The sequence below is a fragment of the Drosophila elegans genome, unplaced genomic scaffold (genome assembly GCF_018152505.1).
Source record: "Drosophila elegans isolate 14027-0461.03 unplaced genomic scaffold, ASM1815250v1 contig_402, whole genome shotgun sequence".
Taxonomy (NCBI): Eukaryota; Metazoa; Arthropoda; class Insecta; order Diptera; family Drosophilidae; genus Drosophila; species Drosophila elegans.
In genome coordinates this window covers 155,090-170,123 of record NW_024545789.1, presented here as the reverse complement: position 1 = coordinate 170,123, position 15,034 = coordinate 155,090, and positions in this window count along the sequence as shown.

The following is a 15,034-nucleotide window of genomic DNA, read 5'->3' as shown; positions in this document are numbered from 1 at the left end:
CAGAAAAAGCTTTCCTGAAAGTTTTAACTGATTAATTTGGTCCGATCGAGGTTTTGGAGTCATGCTTAACGATATGGGGTAATTTTCACTTGTATGGCCACCCTGGCTGTTCATTTAGAAACAGCAGAGGACATGACTTGCAATGCGTTTATTAATGTATTCCGTGTATAACAGGACTGACTTTAAACGAGCAAGTGAAGATTTCAAGGTGATTACGGACAATTGGTGATCATGATCATTCAATCCACCATTGTCGCCTCGCATGGGAGGAGCTTGTGAGAGGTGTTACGAACTGAATTTTTCCCTGTGGCAGTGCCGCCAGCTCAACAGGACTCTCTCCCCTACGCCACAGCCCGCAACATAAAATCGATAACTACGAAGTCTCACAAATCTAACAAAAAAGTAAACAACACAAACTTAAGCAATATAATTTAAGTCGACGGAATATATTGGTGGCTGTTAATGTCCTATACACTGCGAACCCAGCCAACCAATGGTACGTGGAACGTGCTCACCGAGGATTCCAGCGTGCAGAACGTGATATTGCCGGGAGTTGTTAGAGCTGTTGGCGCTGTTGCCGCGGCGAGAGCTGTTAGCGCTGTTGGCACTGCCGTTTCTGCCTTGTCGTTAGGTCCACCGGGTAAATGTTCACCACAAATCACAAAGGTTAACTTAATTAGGGTCCCCGGTGGGGCTAAGCTTTTAATGAACAAAAAAAGTTTAAGTGAAACGGCGGTTATCCTCAAATCGACCGCTCGGCTCTAATTTCCCTATCCCTATTCCCGCCATCGTTTTCTAAAACTCTCTCAGCGATCTAAGTCAGTGGCGAAATCCATGGCAGTCTTTCGGGTATTCTGGGGATATTTTTGAGTAAAGCCAAGTACTCAGATCGACGAAAACCGTTCGCCGCGAGAGGCAAATAACCGGCGAACACTTTAAATAAAAACAAGCCCAGCTGATTGACAGTATGACCGAGGCACACGTACTTGGTTGAACTCTAAAAACTTCGGTCTCACTGGAAAGAATAAAGTTCTTTTGCTGGCGAAACTGTTCGTCGATCTGAGTACTTGCGCCCTATTTTCGACTTCAACCGCAACAGCAGTTCATGAAAAAAATGGTTTTATTTACTTAAGGAACGGTTTCCAAAAGAGTATACTGTTAAAACATTGTTTTGTGAAATGGAATTCATGATAAATTGTCGTCCACTATTGTTTGTTCCGTCTGATTTACCTGATACAGAGTTATTTATGCCAAATGATTTATTAATGGGCCAAAGTTTTCACTGTGATGTATCAGATAATGAATTACAATTTTTAAGCATGTGGAAGGCTTCTCAGAGACTTGCGGGTATTATTTGGTTTAAGTGTAGAAAAGAATACAGACAATTTATTTTGTAATGTCGTAAGTGGGTTAAGAAGTTTAGTAATTTAAAAGAGCGCGATATTGTTTTGTTCATGAATGCAGATTTACCCAAATGTCCAGCTAAAGATAGATCTGCTCGGGTTGTAGACGGTATGATTAAAGTCTTAAGCAATTGTTTTTTACTTAACAATTTTATAATGCAATACTTAAGAGTGAACCGAAATAATGCATCGACAACGGAACGTCCACTGAAATTGAGCCTGCGTGTTATTTTTGTCTTTCAAACCAGATATTAAATATTACAGCACCCAGTTAAGCCCCAACAGAAACAGTGAGAAAAGCGATCGAACAATCTTTCGACAATTTTCATTTCGGACCGCCGGTTAATTTTAAAAGAGGTCAAAGCGGTAACCTTTTGGAAATTATTCAACTTCAGATATGATTATCAAAATGATTGGCCAGATTGGCCAGCGCTGATTACGGCACAGGTTTCGGATGCCGAAGTCACCCGGTGTTCAAACATGAACACGTCTAAATATAAGTATGAACATATAAGCTGAACGGAGCAGCCACTTGACCTCCTGTGAGCGGTCACAGAATATTTTAGTTACAAGTGCTATCAGGGTAGTTGTGATCTCCCTTATCGCACTTTAGAATGTTTTCACAGTTTAGGGATAAACAAGTCACTCCGTGGGTTATTCGAAATAAGATAATGACTTTAAATATAAGATTTTATGAGTTCTGTGCATGTCACTTGTCAATCGAGCCTGAGCCATAAATTATGATCTGTTACTTAAAATCCAAGGGAACATTTGTTTGCACTTGTAATCTGTACGTGCAGGCCATTTGAGCCTCTAAATATTATCACTTGAAATGTTTCCCACACTACACAAAGGACTTGGGCGGGGGTCAAAATATAGCTCTCCCGCTCAGGGCAAAACAGATGCGGTCTCTGCGTAAGCCATAGATAAGAATAGAATACGAAACACAACAATGTTACTTGCTAAGAAACATATTGAAATAAAAACAGTTTGAAATGATAACTCAACAAATGTAGACGTCTTTCATTAGATCGCTCTTACATTTTGGTCCTTCGAGGCACTCTGTAGTTTCCCCCCACCAGTGGTAAGAGACTCAGAGTTTTTAAACCAGCACCTTAAAGTCTGATTTGTTGCGAGCGCACGATCAGCTAAAGGTAACATTTTGGTCCTTCGAGGCACTCTGTAGTTTTCCCCCACCAGTGGTAAGAGACTCAGAGTTTTTGAAACCAGCACCTTAAAGTTTGATTTGTTGCGAGCGCACAATCAGCTAAAGGTTGCAAAAATAAAAAAAAAAATATAAAAATTCACAAGTTTAAATATTGTTAAAAAACAAAAGTTAATAAGCCAAACGGGCACAAAATTCTGAAAAATTACACGGGTGTGTTACGCGACGTGGGCGTTACCAAGGCCAGAACATTGGTAAATTGTTAAAAAAAAAAATAAAAAGGTGTTCGGTTATACGGGAACAGAAAAGGACGAACTCAATAACTCGAACCTGAAGTGGTTAGAACAAAAATAAATAAATTAAACAACCAACAACAACCCTGTCAAACCAAGACATCGAAGCAACAGCCAAATTTCGCCAACCAACATCAAGTAACAACCAAATAAACCACATCGCACCAACAACCCAGTCTCAGCAACCAAGACATCGAAGCAACAGCCAAATTTCGCCAACCAACGACAAGTAACAACCAAAAAGGACATCGAAGCAGCAACAAGGACATCGAAGCGGCAACAACCCAGTCAAAACAACGACATCGAAGCAACAGTCATCGAAGCAGCAGATAAGTTAACTTTTAAAATATTTTTTGTAGCAGATAAAAATAAGAAGTAGATTATAAGTATTTAAAGTCCTAAATACCAAAAAAAAAAATGTTGTCCGAAACTATTATAAAGCTGCTTGAAGCACAGGCAAGCTTAACTAAAGAAATTAGAGTAATTGAAGCAGGTCAATTAACAAGCGAAAGTATTTCAAAATTAGATAGCCTCAAAGCTAGATTTGTTGTGAATCATGGATCCTTAATAAAATGTGGAGTAGTCTCATGACTATTTCAACAAAAAATGGTTTGAAGAGATTTGTAAAGTTATTGAAACCCTAAAAAGTAAATTTTCAAATTTAAAAGTTGGTTCTGAAACCAAAACAGAAACTGCAGCAGGGAGTGACCCAAACAAGTTGGCAGAGGTGTTCGACCAAAATGTCGAACAACTAAACAAGTATTTAAAGGAATCCATTAAGGAGCTCAATAGGGCTAGCCGTGAAGACTGCCTACTAAGAGCTAATAAAATAGAATTTTTATGGAATAGAACAAGCAATAAAATAAAGGAGTTCTTAAAAAGATATGAAAACAACATATCTTTCGACTAAACAGTCGAAGAACTAGAATTTGACGTTAAAAACGTGTTAGAAATCCTAGTCGAAAGGATAAAATCTTCCGATGTGACAATACGAAGTAATAATGGGGTGTTGGTAAGGGATAGAGTTGATGACCTTCCCCTATTACCAAAAATACAAGTTCCCACCTTTTCTGGAGAAGGAAAAGATTGGGACCTATTTTCTGAATTATTTAAAGAAATAATTCATAATAGAGATGATCTGAGCTCATCTCTAAAATTTAATTATTTGAAAACCGCTCTTAAAGGCGAAGCAAGGAGTATGGTTGCTCACTTTCTAACAGGTTCTGCTGAAAATTATACTGCCGCTTGGGAACTATTAACCGAGCGGTATGAAAATAAGAGAAAAATATTCTCAGATCAGCTGAATCGTTTATTCGAGTTGCCCATTCTAGACAACGATTCAACAAAACAGATTAAATGGTTTATTGATTCAATAAACGAATCAATTCATTTAATCAAAACAAAAGCGAATTTAAATGAGGATGTTGATGTTATTTTCGTACACATTATCATCCGAAAATTCAACAGAGAGGCGCTTCAATTATACGAAACGCATGTAAAAAAACCAAGGAAATTCAATTACTAAGCGATGTAATGGAATTTTTAGAGCAACGTGTGAGTTCTCTTAGCTCAACTCTAAATGATGAAAAGAAAGTTTTTAAAAAAGTGGTAAATACCACTGTTAAGGAAAGTTGTCTACTTTGTAATATGGTTGGACACTTTGTAACAAATTGTTATAAGTTTAGGGGAATGAGTCCGATAGGAAGAGGGGAGTTTATTTGAAAACAGCGCTTGTGCAACAGATGTTTTAAGCATTCTGTTTTCAAGAAGTGTAACTCGGAATACTTATGCTCAATTTGCAAAAAACCACATCACACCATGCTCCATGATTCAACTGAAAAAAAGAGAAAAAGTAAACACCTGTGTTACTAAGGAACAAGCATTTCTAGCTACCGCATTGATTAAAGTAAAATCAAATAAAGGGGGCTATGAAAACCTAAGGGCATTAATTGATAGTGGATCGCAATGCACCATAATTTCAGAAGAAGCTACACAAATATTAAATTTATCTCGTAAACAAACTATCACCGAGGTTAGTTCCTGTTCAGACACTTGTACTTCAAAGCACAAAGCTAATTTAACTATAAAAATGCGCGACGATACAAAAAACCCCCTGAATATGGAAGCTATCATTCTTCCGAAACTAATGAAGGCTTTACCGATCAAAACTTTAGATGTTGATAAGTCAAAGTGGACAAAATATACGTTGGCGGACCCTCACTTTAATAAACCAAGTAGGGTAGATATTATTATAGGAGTGGATTTATATCCATATATTGTAAAAGATGGAGTAGTTAAAATAGACGGACTACTAGGGCAGAATACCGAATTCGGATGGATTATATCCGGTTGTACCAAATCTAAAGGTGCAGAATTAATAGTGGCTACTACTATAGAAGTAGGAGATTTAGAGAGGTTTTGGGAAATGGAAAATGATTATAATGACATTGAGGAAGAAATTTGTGAAAGACATTTCTTAGAGACCACTAAAATAGATAAAATGGGAGATATGTGGTCAAAATTCCATTTAAAAATGAAAAAGAATTAGGAGACTCCAAAGCGCAAGCAATAGCGCGATTTTATAATTTAGAAAGAAAACTTAATAAAAATATTAAACTTAAAGAAAGTTATTAAAATTCATTCATGAATATATTGACTTGGGACATATGATAAAGACCAAGAAAGACGGAAAATATTATTTACCCAATCAAGGTGTTGTAAGGGAATCTAGCCTTACAACAAAATTAAGGGTAGTTTTCGATGCCTCAGCGAAAACTACAAACAACAAAAGTCTAAATGACATTATGTGGGTTGGACCAAGAGTCCAAAAAGATATCTTTGATATCATCGTCAAATGGCGTAAATGGCCATTTGTATTATCGGCGGACATTGAAAAAATGTACCGGCAAATAAATATGAATGAAGAAAATCAAGATTATTTCCACATTATTTGGAGAGACTCTCCAAATAAAAAACTAAAAAATTACAAACTAACAACGGTTACTTACGGTACAGCATCAGCACCCTATTTAGCTACAAGAGTGCTTGTTGAAATTTCAAATAAATGCGAAAATATGTCAATAAAGGATATAATTAAAAATGGTTTTTATATGGATGACCTTATGACAGGTGCTAATTCCATACAGGAAGCCAAACAACACGTGGAATATATAACCATTGAATTAGAAAAAGTAGGCTATAATCTAAGAAAATGGATTTCCAATGTCTCAGAAATAGTTGAGGCTCTGGAAAGCAAAGAAGAAAATAAAATATTTGAGATTCAAGAAAATGAATCCATAAAAACACTGGGTTTCAATGGGAACCTGTTAAAGATGAATTTAAATTCAATTTTAACAGTGAGCCCTGTACTAAAATTAATAAGCGAGTAGTGTTATCAACACTTGCAAAAATTTATGACCCCTTAGGCAGGTTATCTCCAGTGACAATAATTGGAAAATTATTTATGCAACAACTTTGGTTAACAGAGCAAAAATGGGATCAGAACTTGTCAGATTCAGATGCCAATAAATGGAAAAGCTTTAAAGAAAATTTAACATTTCTTGAAAGTATAAGAATTCCAAGGTGGGTGAAATCCAAAGATAAAATGCCAGTTCAAATTCATGGATTTTCTGATGCGTCCGATAAAGCATACGCAGCTGTAGTATATGCTAAGGTGGGAACCTCTTCGATGATTATAGCTAGCAAAAGCAAAGTTAATCCGAAGAAAAATCGAAAAACCATTCCTAAACTAGAACTTTGTGCTGCACATCTCCTCTCGAAATTAATAGATAGAGTTAGGACAGCAATTGGAAGTCAAACGAAGGCATATGGTTGGAGTGATTCAACAATCACACTTGCATGGATTAAAAATGGGAATAATAAAGACAAATTTATTCGACGACGAACTGACGAAATAAGGAAAATTAAGGAGATCGAGTGGAGACATGTTCGATCAGAAGAAAACCCAACAGACGCAGCATCAAGGGGTGTAACACCGAAAAAATTATTAGAATGTAAAATTTGGTGGAACGGACCACAATGGTTAGCCAAGTCGGAAAAATACTGGCCAATAGAAGATGAAGCAGATAGTATTATTGTCAGTACTATCTTAATAGAGAAACCAAGACACTTTATACTTTCACTAATAGAAAGGTACTCCTGTATGCGTAAACTGGAAAGGGTTATTGCATATATTCTAAGATTTATTGATATGAAATTAAAAAATAAATCATTTCCAGCATATCTGACAGTAAATGAAATAAAGTTAGCAAGGGTATTTATAATAAAAACACAACAAGAAATTCAGTTTAGTTCGGAGATAACTTGCTTAAAACTTAGAAAAGATATTGAAATTAAAAGCAAAATATTAGGATTGAATCCATTTTTGGATAAAGACGGACTATTAAGAGTAGGAGGTAGATTACAGAACTCCAGCGCCGAATTTCATACAAAACATCCGATAATTCTAGATAAGTGTCATTTAACTTCATTAATTATCAAAGATTCACATAGAGAAACATTACACGGCGGACTTAATTTGATGCGAAATTATATTCAAAGAAAATTTTGGATATTCGGATTAAGGAACAGCTTAAAGCAATACTTAGGGCAGTGTGTCAAATGTGCAAGATATAGACAAATTACAGCAGAACAAATTATGGGAAATTTACCAAAGCATAGAGTTACTATGGCCCACCCGTTTTTAAATACTGGGGTAGACTATGCCATCAGATAAGATGTTCAAAGAATCGAGGCCAAAAATCCTATAAAGGCTATATTGCTGTGTTTGTTTGCATGGCAACGAAGGCTATCCATTTAGAAGTTGTTAGTGATTTGACTTCAGATGCCTTTATAGCTGCGCTGAGGAGATTCTTTTCCAGAAGAGGAAAATGTGCAAAAATATTTTCTGATAATGGAACAAATTTTGTAGGTGCCTCTAGGAAATTGAATGAAGATTTACAGAAAGTACTTAATGAAAATACTAAAATTATTCCCGTGTTAGAGAACGAACAAATTGAATGGCATTTTATACCCCCGTCAGGACCTCATTTTGGAGGTATATGGGAGGCCGGAGTGAAATCGGTAAAATATCACCTTAAAAGAATAATAGGGGATAATAATCTAACTTATGAAGAGATGGCCACTCTCTTATGCCAAATTGAAGCTGTATTAAATTCTAGACCCCTTTATACAGCCAATACTGACATTGACGATTTAGAAGTTTTAACACCAGGTCATTTTCTGATAGAAAGGCCCACTATAGGACCTATTGAAACCATTTCCGAAGAAAAACTTGGAAATTTGGATAGATGGAAGTTGATCCAAAAAATGAAACGGGAATTTTGGAATAAATGGAAGAATGACTATTTAAACACACTTCAACAAAGAAATAAATGGAAAATAGGATTGCAAAATATTAACAAAGGTCAAATTGTATTATTAAACGATGAAAATTGTCACCCTGCTAGATGGCCCTTGGGAAGAGTAGAAGAGGTACATAAAGGAAAAGACGATCGAGTCAGAATAGTGAAAGTAAAACTTCAAGACGGTTCAATTTTAAGACCGATTACAAAAGTTTGCCCTTTAACTGGAATTCAGGCCGAAGAAAGTGAATCACCTAGTCTTTTGAAACAGACAAGGGGGACTCGAAATAGCCCTAGAATCCATAAACTTGGAGTAATGGCAATAATGTTATTCCTATTGTTAGTTTGCCAAGTGTCTAATGCAAGCTTGCCTGCACAAGGGCAACAAAAATGGTCAATTGAAAAATTCAAAAACACTACGTCAATTTATTTAGATCCAATGGGGAACGTCGAAGTCATAGCATCATCTTGGGATCTAATTGTGTATTATAACATGGATCCGTATTTTGATATGATAAAAAGGGTAAAGATTTTGAATAAAAAAATGAGAGTGGTGTGTGGTAAACTTCATGGATTTAAAGATCAATGTTATACTGTCCTTGATAACACTCAACGACAAATTACAGATTTGGAAGAAAATAATAAACTTTTTATGACCCAAGATAGGAAGAGATTAAAGCGAGCTCCATTTGAGATTATGGGCTCTCTGTATCACATACTGTTTGGTGTAATGGACGCTGAAGATAGGGAAAACCTAGAGAGCAACATGAAAAACCTCTTAGAGAATCAAGAAAATACGTCAGTTTTAGTAAAAAAGCAAACTTCTGTTGTTGAGTCGACATTCAATATCCTTAAAAGAACAACGGATGAAGTCAACTCAAATTTTAGAAGCATGAATACGAGAATAGAAAATATAACACAGGTTTTGAAAGAAAGTTATTATGTTTATAAAGAGTCAATTAATTTCTTTATGGTAACTCAGCAGTTAGGTTCTTTAATTGAGGAATGCGAAAAGATTCAGGCAGGAGTAATTAACCTACTTATAGATATTAACCATGGTAGATTAAATCCAAATATATTGAAGCTTATGCAACTGAAATCCGAAATAGCTCGGATAAAGGATGCATTACTAGAAACATTAGTACTACCAGGTAAAAGAACTGAAACGGAAAGAAAGGAAATTTACACGTTATTAACGGCTAAAGGAATTTTTGTAGATAATAAATTAATTAAAAATGTAAAAACCCCTTTACTTGGTCGACACCCTTCCCATTTGTTTAGAGTAATGTCAATGCCAGTAAAAACCGAAAATGATCTAATTATTGCAGATTTAAATTCAAAATATTTAGTTTACAATTTTGAAATTGATTCCTATCACTTAATGACAGAAGCTACTTTAAATAAGTGTCAAAAATGGAAAACTAATAATGTTATATGTGAAGGTATCTGGAGTAGCGTAAGTGACAATACGTGCGAGATAACACCCTTTAAGCCAAATAGTCATTCTAAATGTGTTTATTATAAAGATGCTCTCTGGCCGGGGTACAGATCTCAGTCAGATCCAGGAGTCCTTTACAAGAAATTTGTAAATCACCGAAACACCGGACTAGTGAGTATCATTCAACGAGTGAATGAGTCGTTTGGGGAGTCACGCCGAAGGTTCTCATAGACGCCGGGGGAGAGAGAGTTGGTGTCGGAGCTGGTCACGCCGTGTCTTGCTCCTGGGTGAAAAATTCCTCGGGCTGGAGCTTGGGGCGAGGCCAAGCCAGACGAACGGTTTCGCGAGTATGGGGGCGCCGGGTAGTCCCGCTGATCACTTCCGCGATTGGGACACGTAAGTCGCTTTCCGCGTGTCGTAGGCCAAAAATTCACCGGGCTGGACCTTCGGACGAGGCCAAGCCGGATAGGCCAGGATACTATTTCGCGAGAGTAGGACCGGGGGGTTGCGTCGCGCGCAAGTCGTTCTCGATGTATCGGATGCCAAAAATCCACCGGGCTGGACCTTCGGGCGAGGCCAAGCCGGATAGGATTTGTCAGACACGAGGGGGGATTGAGGAGAAAGGATGGCGGTACGATTGACCAGTCGGGAATGATGTCCGCGCGCAGGTCACATGCACTACGAAGAGAAAAGCTATTGTACTAGACCAGATGGGCCGGGTGTCCGGAAGTCGGTCGCATGCGCTACGAGGAGGAAAGCTAGGGTATTAGACCAGACGGGCCGGGTGTCCACGTGCCGGTCGCATGCGCTACGAGGAGGAAAGCTAGGGTACTAGACCAGACGGGCCGGGTGTCCACGTGCCAGTCGCATGCGCTACGAGGAGGAAAGCTTGGGTACTAGACCAGACGGGCCGGGTGTCCGCGTGCCGGTCGCATGCGCTACGAGGAGGGAAGCTAGGGTACTAGACCAGACGGGCCGGATGTCCACGTACAGGCCACATGCACTACGAGGAGGGAAGCTAGGGTACTAGACCAAACGGGACGGGTGTCCACGTCGGGTCTCAAATGCTACGATGTGGGGAACCAAGATACTAGACCAGACGTCCCGGGTGTCCGCGTGCAGGTCTCAAATACTACGGGGAGGGAGGTTAGGATACTAGACCAGACGGGACGGATGTCCGCATATAGGCCACATGCACTACGAGGAAGGAAGCTAGGATACTACGAATAAAAAGAATCACGATCATGGAATTCAATCATTTACTTCTCTTTATTATTTTTCTAGGTTATTTTTATTTATCTTCTATCTTCCTACGGGTCCGCTACACCGTCTTTGCTTAACGGATAGGAATTTTGTATACACTAACCTCAAACACTAACTAGCCCACTTCTTCACTGACCGCGTGCCTTCGCGCGGTCGAGGCGTCACTCGGATTATCCGGCAAGCACGTTACGGGAGACACGTCCGCTCCGTTTTACTGTTCCGGCACGAGAGACCCGTATTCATTTGTCACGTGCCGTCGCGCGGTCGAGGCGTTACTCGGATTACACGGAAAATTACTGCGGGAGACACGTCCGCCCCGTCTTACCATTCCGACACAAGAGAGCCCCTTATTCATTTGTCGTCGCGCGGTCGAGGCGTTACTCGAACTACACGGAAAATTACTGCGGAAAATTACTTTCGGGATTTCTAGTATATTTCTTAATTTCTAGTATTTTCTTTACTCACTAAAAATCGGCTGGCGTTGCCACTCGGGTTCGGAACTTAGCTTAACTACGGCTTAATATTCAGTTTCAACTTAATATTTATTATTCATTATGCGTCGTTTACACCTATAACTTACATACTACTAACTTAATATTTAATATTCACGATCAGTCGCTTACACCTATAACCTTACATATTACTATTCAAAAATTGTATCGTACACCTAAGTGTGTACGTTACACCCCCCCCTTTCTTCCCGTGGCGCGATAAAAAGGCGCCCGTCGCCGGTAAACTAACCTTCGAGTTCCCTACGTGACGGCGTAGCTAACAAAGGATTCGGTCTTAATCTATTACAATGGTTATACGAGGCTTATACAGTGGTTATACAATGGTTATACGGTGGTTATACAATGAATATTAAATTTATCTGCGGCTGCATGCTGCTTACTGTGTCGGGTTACTCAGTCCGGCGACGCTGTCATCGATCCTGTCTGGAGTGGCTTCTGCGTAGTATGGTTTGAGCTGGGATATGTTGGCGATCCGTCGCCGTCGATCTCCGGGACGTTGTAGGCGTACCAAGTTCGGAGATGTGAACTTCGTAACGGTGTAAGGACCGTCATACTTGGGAGCAAGTTTGGCGGCGAATCCCTCGGCTGCTTTCGATAAGGGATGCTGTCGCAGCCAAACTTGACCGCCGAGCGTGGGTCTCCATTTTCGCCTTCGTAGGTTATAATGTCTCGCCTGGTCTTGAGACGCTCACTGAAGATTCGCTCGTACGATGTCGAAGATTCCTTTGAGGTGAGACGCCTTGTCTTCAGGACCTGTATGCACGACCGCCGATCCGGGGGTGAGTTCATCATACAGCATCGCAGGCAAGCGTGGTTCCCGTCCTTGAGTTAGGAACGCGGGGCTATAACCCGTCGAATCCGATATACTGCTATTGATCGCGAGGGATATCTCTGGCAGCATATTATCCCACGATCTCTGGTCGCCTTCCGACAGCTGGGATATCAGCGTCTTCACAGTGCGGTTGGTCCTTTCTGTGGGATTCTCTTGTGGACAATATGGAGCCCTGTACTGGACTTCTACGCCGAGCTTGGTGAAATAGTCTTTTAGAACCCGGCTTGTGAATTGGGTTCCATTGTCGCATACGAACTTCCGAGGAATGCCCACTCGTGCAAGTATGCGTTCCCGAAACGCTTTCTGCACTTGAACTGCGGTGGCCTTCCGGAGTGGTATCAGTTCTACCCATTTCGAAAATACGTCGTGAAACACCAGAAGCATGGTATTTCCTTGTTTTGACCGGAGTAGCGGGCCTACAAAATCCGCGCAGAGAATGTCGAAAGGTTCGCTGACGACCCGGGTTAGCATCTTACCTGCCGCTTTGGTTTGTTCAGTCTTAAACTTTTGGCAGGATTCACGATGGCGAACATGGCGTTTCGCGTCGCGATACATACCGGGTCAGAAATACCTTTGGGTCAGACGCGTGATCGTTTTTCGGACTCCCAAGTGTCCTGCGGTCGGGGAATCGTGACATTCACGTAAGACGCGGCTTCTACGGAAAGTTGGGTTCCTCCTGTATTTCGACAGCACCTTGCAGTATCTCACAAGGCTGTCGAGAAAGTGCGTCGGCCACGACGTTCAATTTACCTCGTCGATAGCGTACGTCGAATTGGAATTGCTGCAATTCTAGCGCCCAACGCGCTATTCGGCCAGAAGGGCTCTCAATAGAATTTAGCCACTTGAGAGCTAGATGGTCAGTAACGACCTCGAATCGGTACCCTTCCAGGTAGCACCGCATCTTCCTGATTGCCCAGATTATGGCCAGACACTCTTTCTCCGTGGTAGTGTAATTCTGTTCCGCGGGAGTTAATCGGCGGCTAGCGTATGCGATGACCTTTTCTTGACTTTTGGAGCCCTGTGATAAAACTACGCCCAAGCCGACGTCACTCGCGTCTGTTTGCAAAATGAACTTCTGGTCGAAATCCGGACAGCCTAATACGGGAGCAGTAGTCAGGCATCTTTTCATTTCTTCCAAGGCGGTTTGCTGTTTTGGTCCCCAGGTCCACTTCCGTCCTTTCTTTAGTAGCGCGGTCATCGGTTGCACGATAGTCGCGAAGCTAGGGATAAATCGCCGATACCACGAGGCCATCCCGATCCATTGGCGGAGTTCCTTTAAGTTAGAGGGGGCCTTCAACCCGTTGATCGCAGACACCTTCTCGGGATCAGTCTGAATTCCGTCACTGCTGATGACGTGGCCGAGGTAGACGAGTTTCTGCTTGAAGAAGCCACACTTCTTTGGATTTATCCTTAAATTCGCAGCCCGCAATCTGCGGAAAACTTCCGAGAGATGAGTAAAGTGCTGTTCTTCTGTCGCGCTTATGATAATAATATCGTCTAGGTAAGCGAAGGCGACCGGTTCCATTTCCACGCCGATTACACTATCCAGAGCGCGTTGAAACGTGGCGCTGGCAGAATGCAACCCGAAGGGCATGACCTTCCATTGATACAATCCTCTCCCAGGGACCGTGAACGCTGTATATTGGCGACTATTCCTAGCCATGGGAATTTGCCAATAGCCATGCTTCAAGTCCAACGTGGAGATATATCGGGCGTGGCGTAATTTCTCCAGAATGTGATTGATTCTCGGGACTGGGTAGGCGTCGGGCACTGAGTGTGCGTTTAACTGACGGTAATCTATACACATGCGCCAATCGCCAGTTTTCTTCTTGACCAATACGATGGGAGCGCTGTGTGGGCTTCTGGAGGGTTCGATGGCCCCGTCACGGAGCAGTTCGTCTACTTGGGCATCGATGATATGTTGCATCGCGGGGTTCCGGGGATAATATCTTTGTTTTACGGGCTTGTCGTCGCGCTTGACGATGGTGTGCTCGGCGACGTGAGACACCCCGTGCAGTTTCTCGAATAAGGCCAGTTCCCGATCGATGAAGCTTTGTTGCGCCGGACTCAATAATGTGCTCTGTCGCTGTTCTTCATTTTCTACCGTCCCCATCCTAATGGGCGCGCCGGCATTGATGCTCGGGGTCATAGCTCGCGTAGGAATAGGACTGGGTGTCTCTGCTTCTTCTGGCCTGGCAGTTCCCAAATGGTTGCCCCGCGCCTTTATAAGTACTGGCTGTAAGAAAGGGTCTCCAGCCGCTTGGGCTTCGTTTTGCAAGTCGAGTGTAGCTCGACCACATCGCACCTGAGTTCCCGCTACTTTGAGGAAGTCCATTCCAAGTATTACACGATCTAACATGGTGGGCATTACTAACATGGGTAAGAGCACCGTAGTGCCGGCCAACGTAACCGAGGTTCGCCAGAGCTTTGTCACATCCAGACATGACCGATCGGCCAACGCTATTCTAGTGACAACATCCTGTAACTCGTCTGCACGCGCGGCCAGTCGAGTAAAACTTTCACTGACGAAACTCCTCGATGCCCCTGTATCAATGGTGGCGTCCACACGTTGTCCTCCGACTTCTATCGCTGCTGTGATGAGCCCGCCGTGTAATCTCAACGGGGGTTTTACTGGGGTCGGGTTGCTGCTCCGTTCGTCTCCGCCGCACCCGGGTTCCGGCGGAGGCGTTCTCCGTTTCCCGACACATTTCGACGGCAACATTCTATCGTTAAAACTCCTGATCGCCCACAGTCCCAACAGAAAT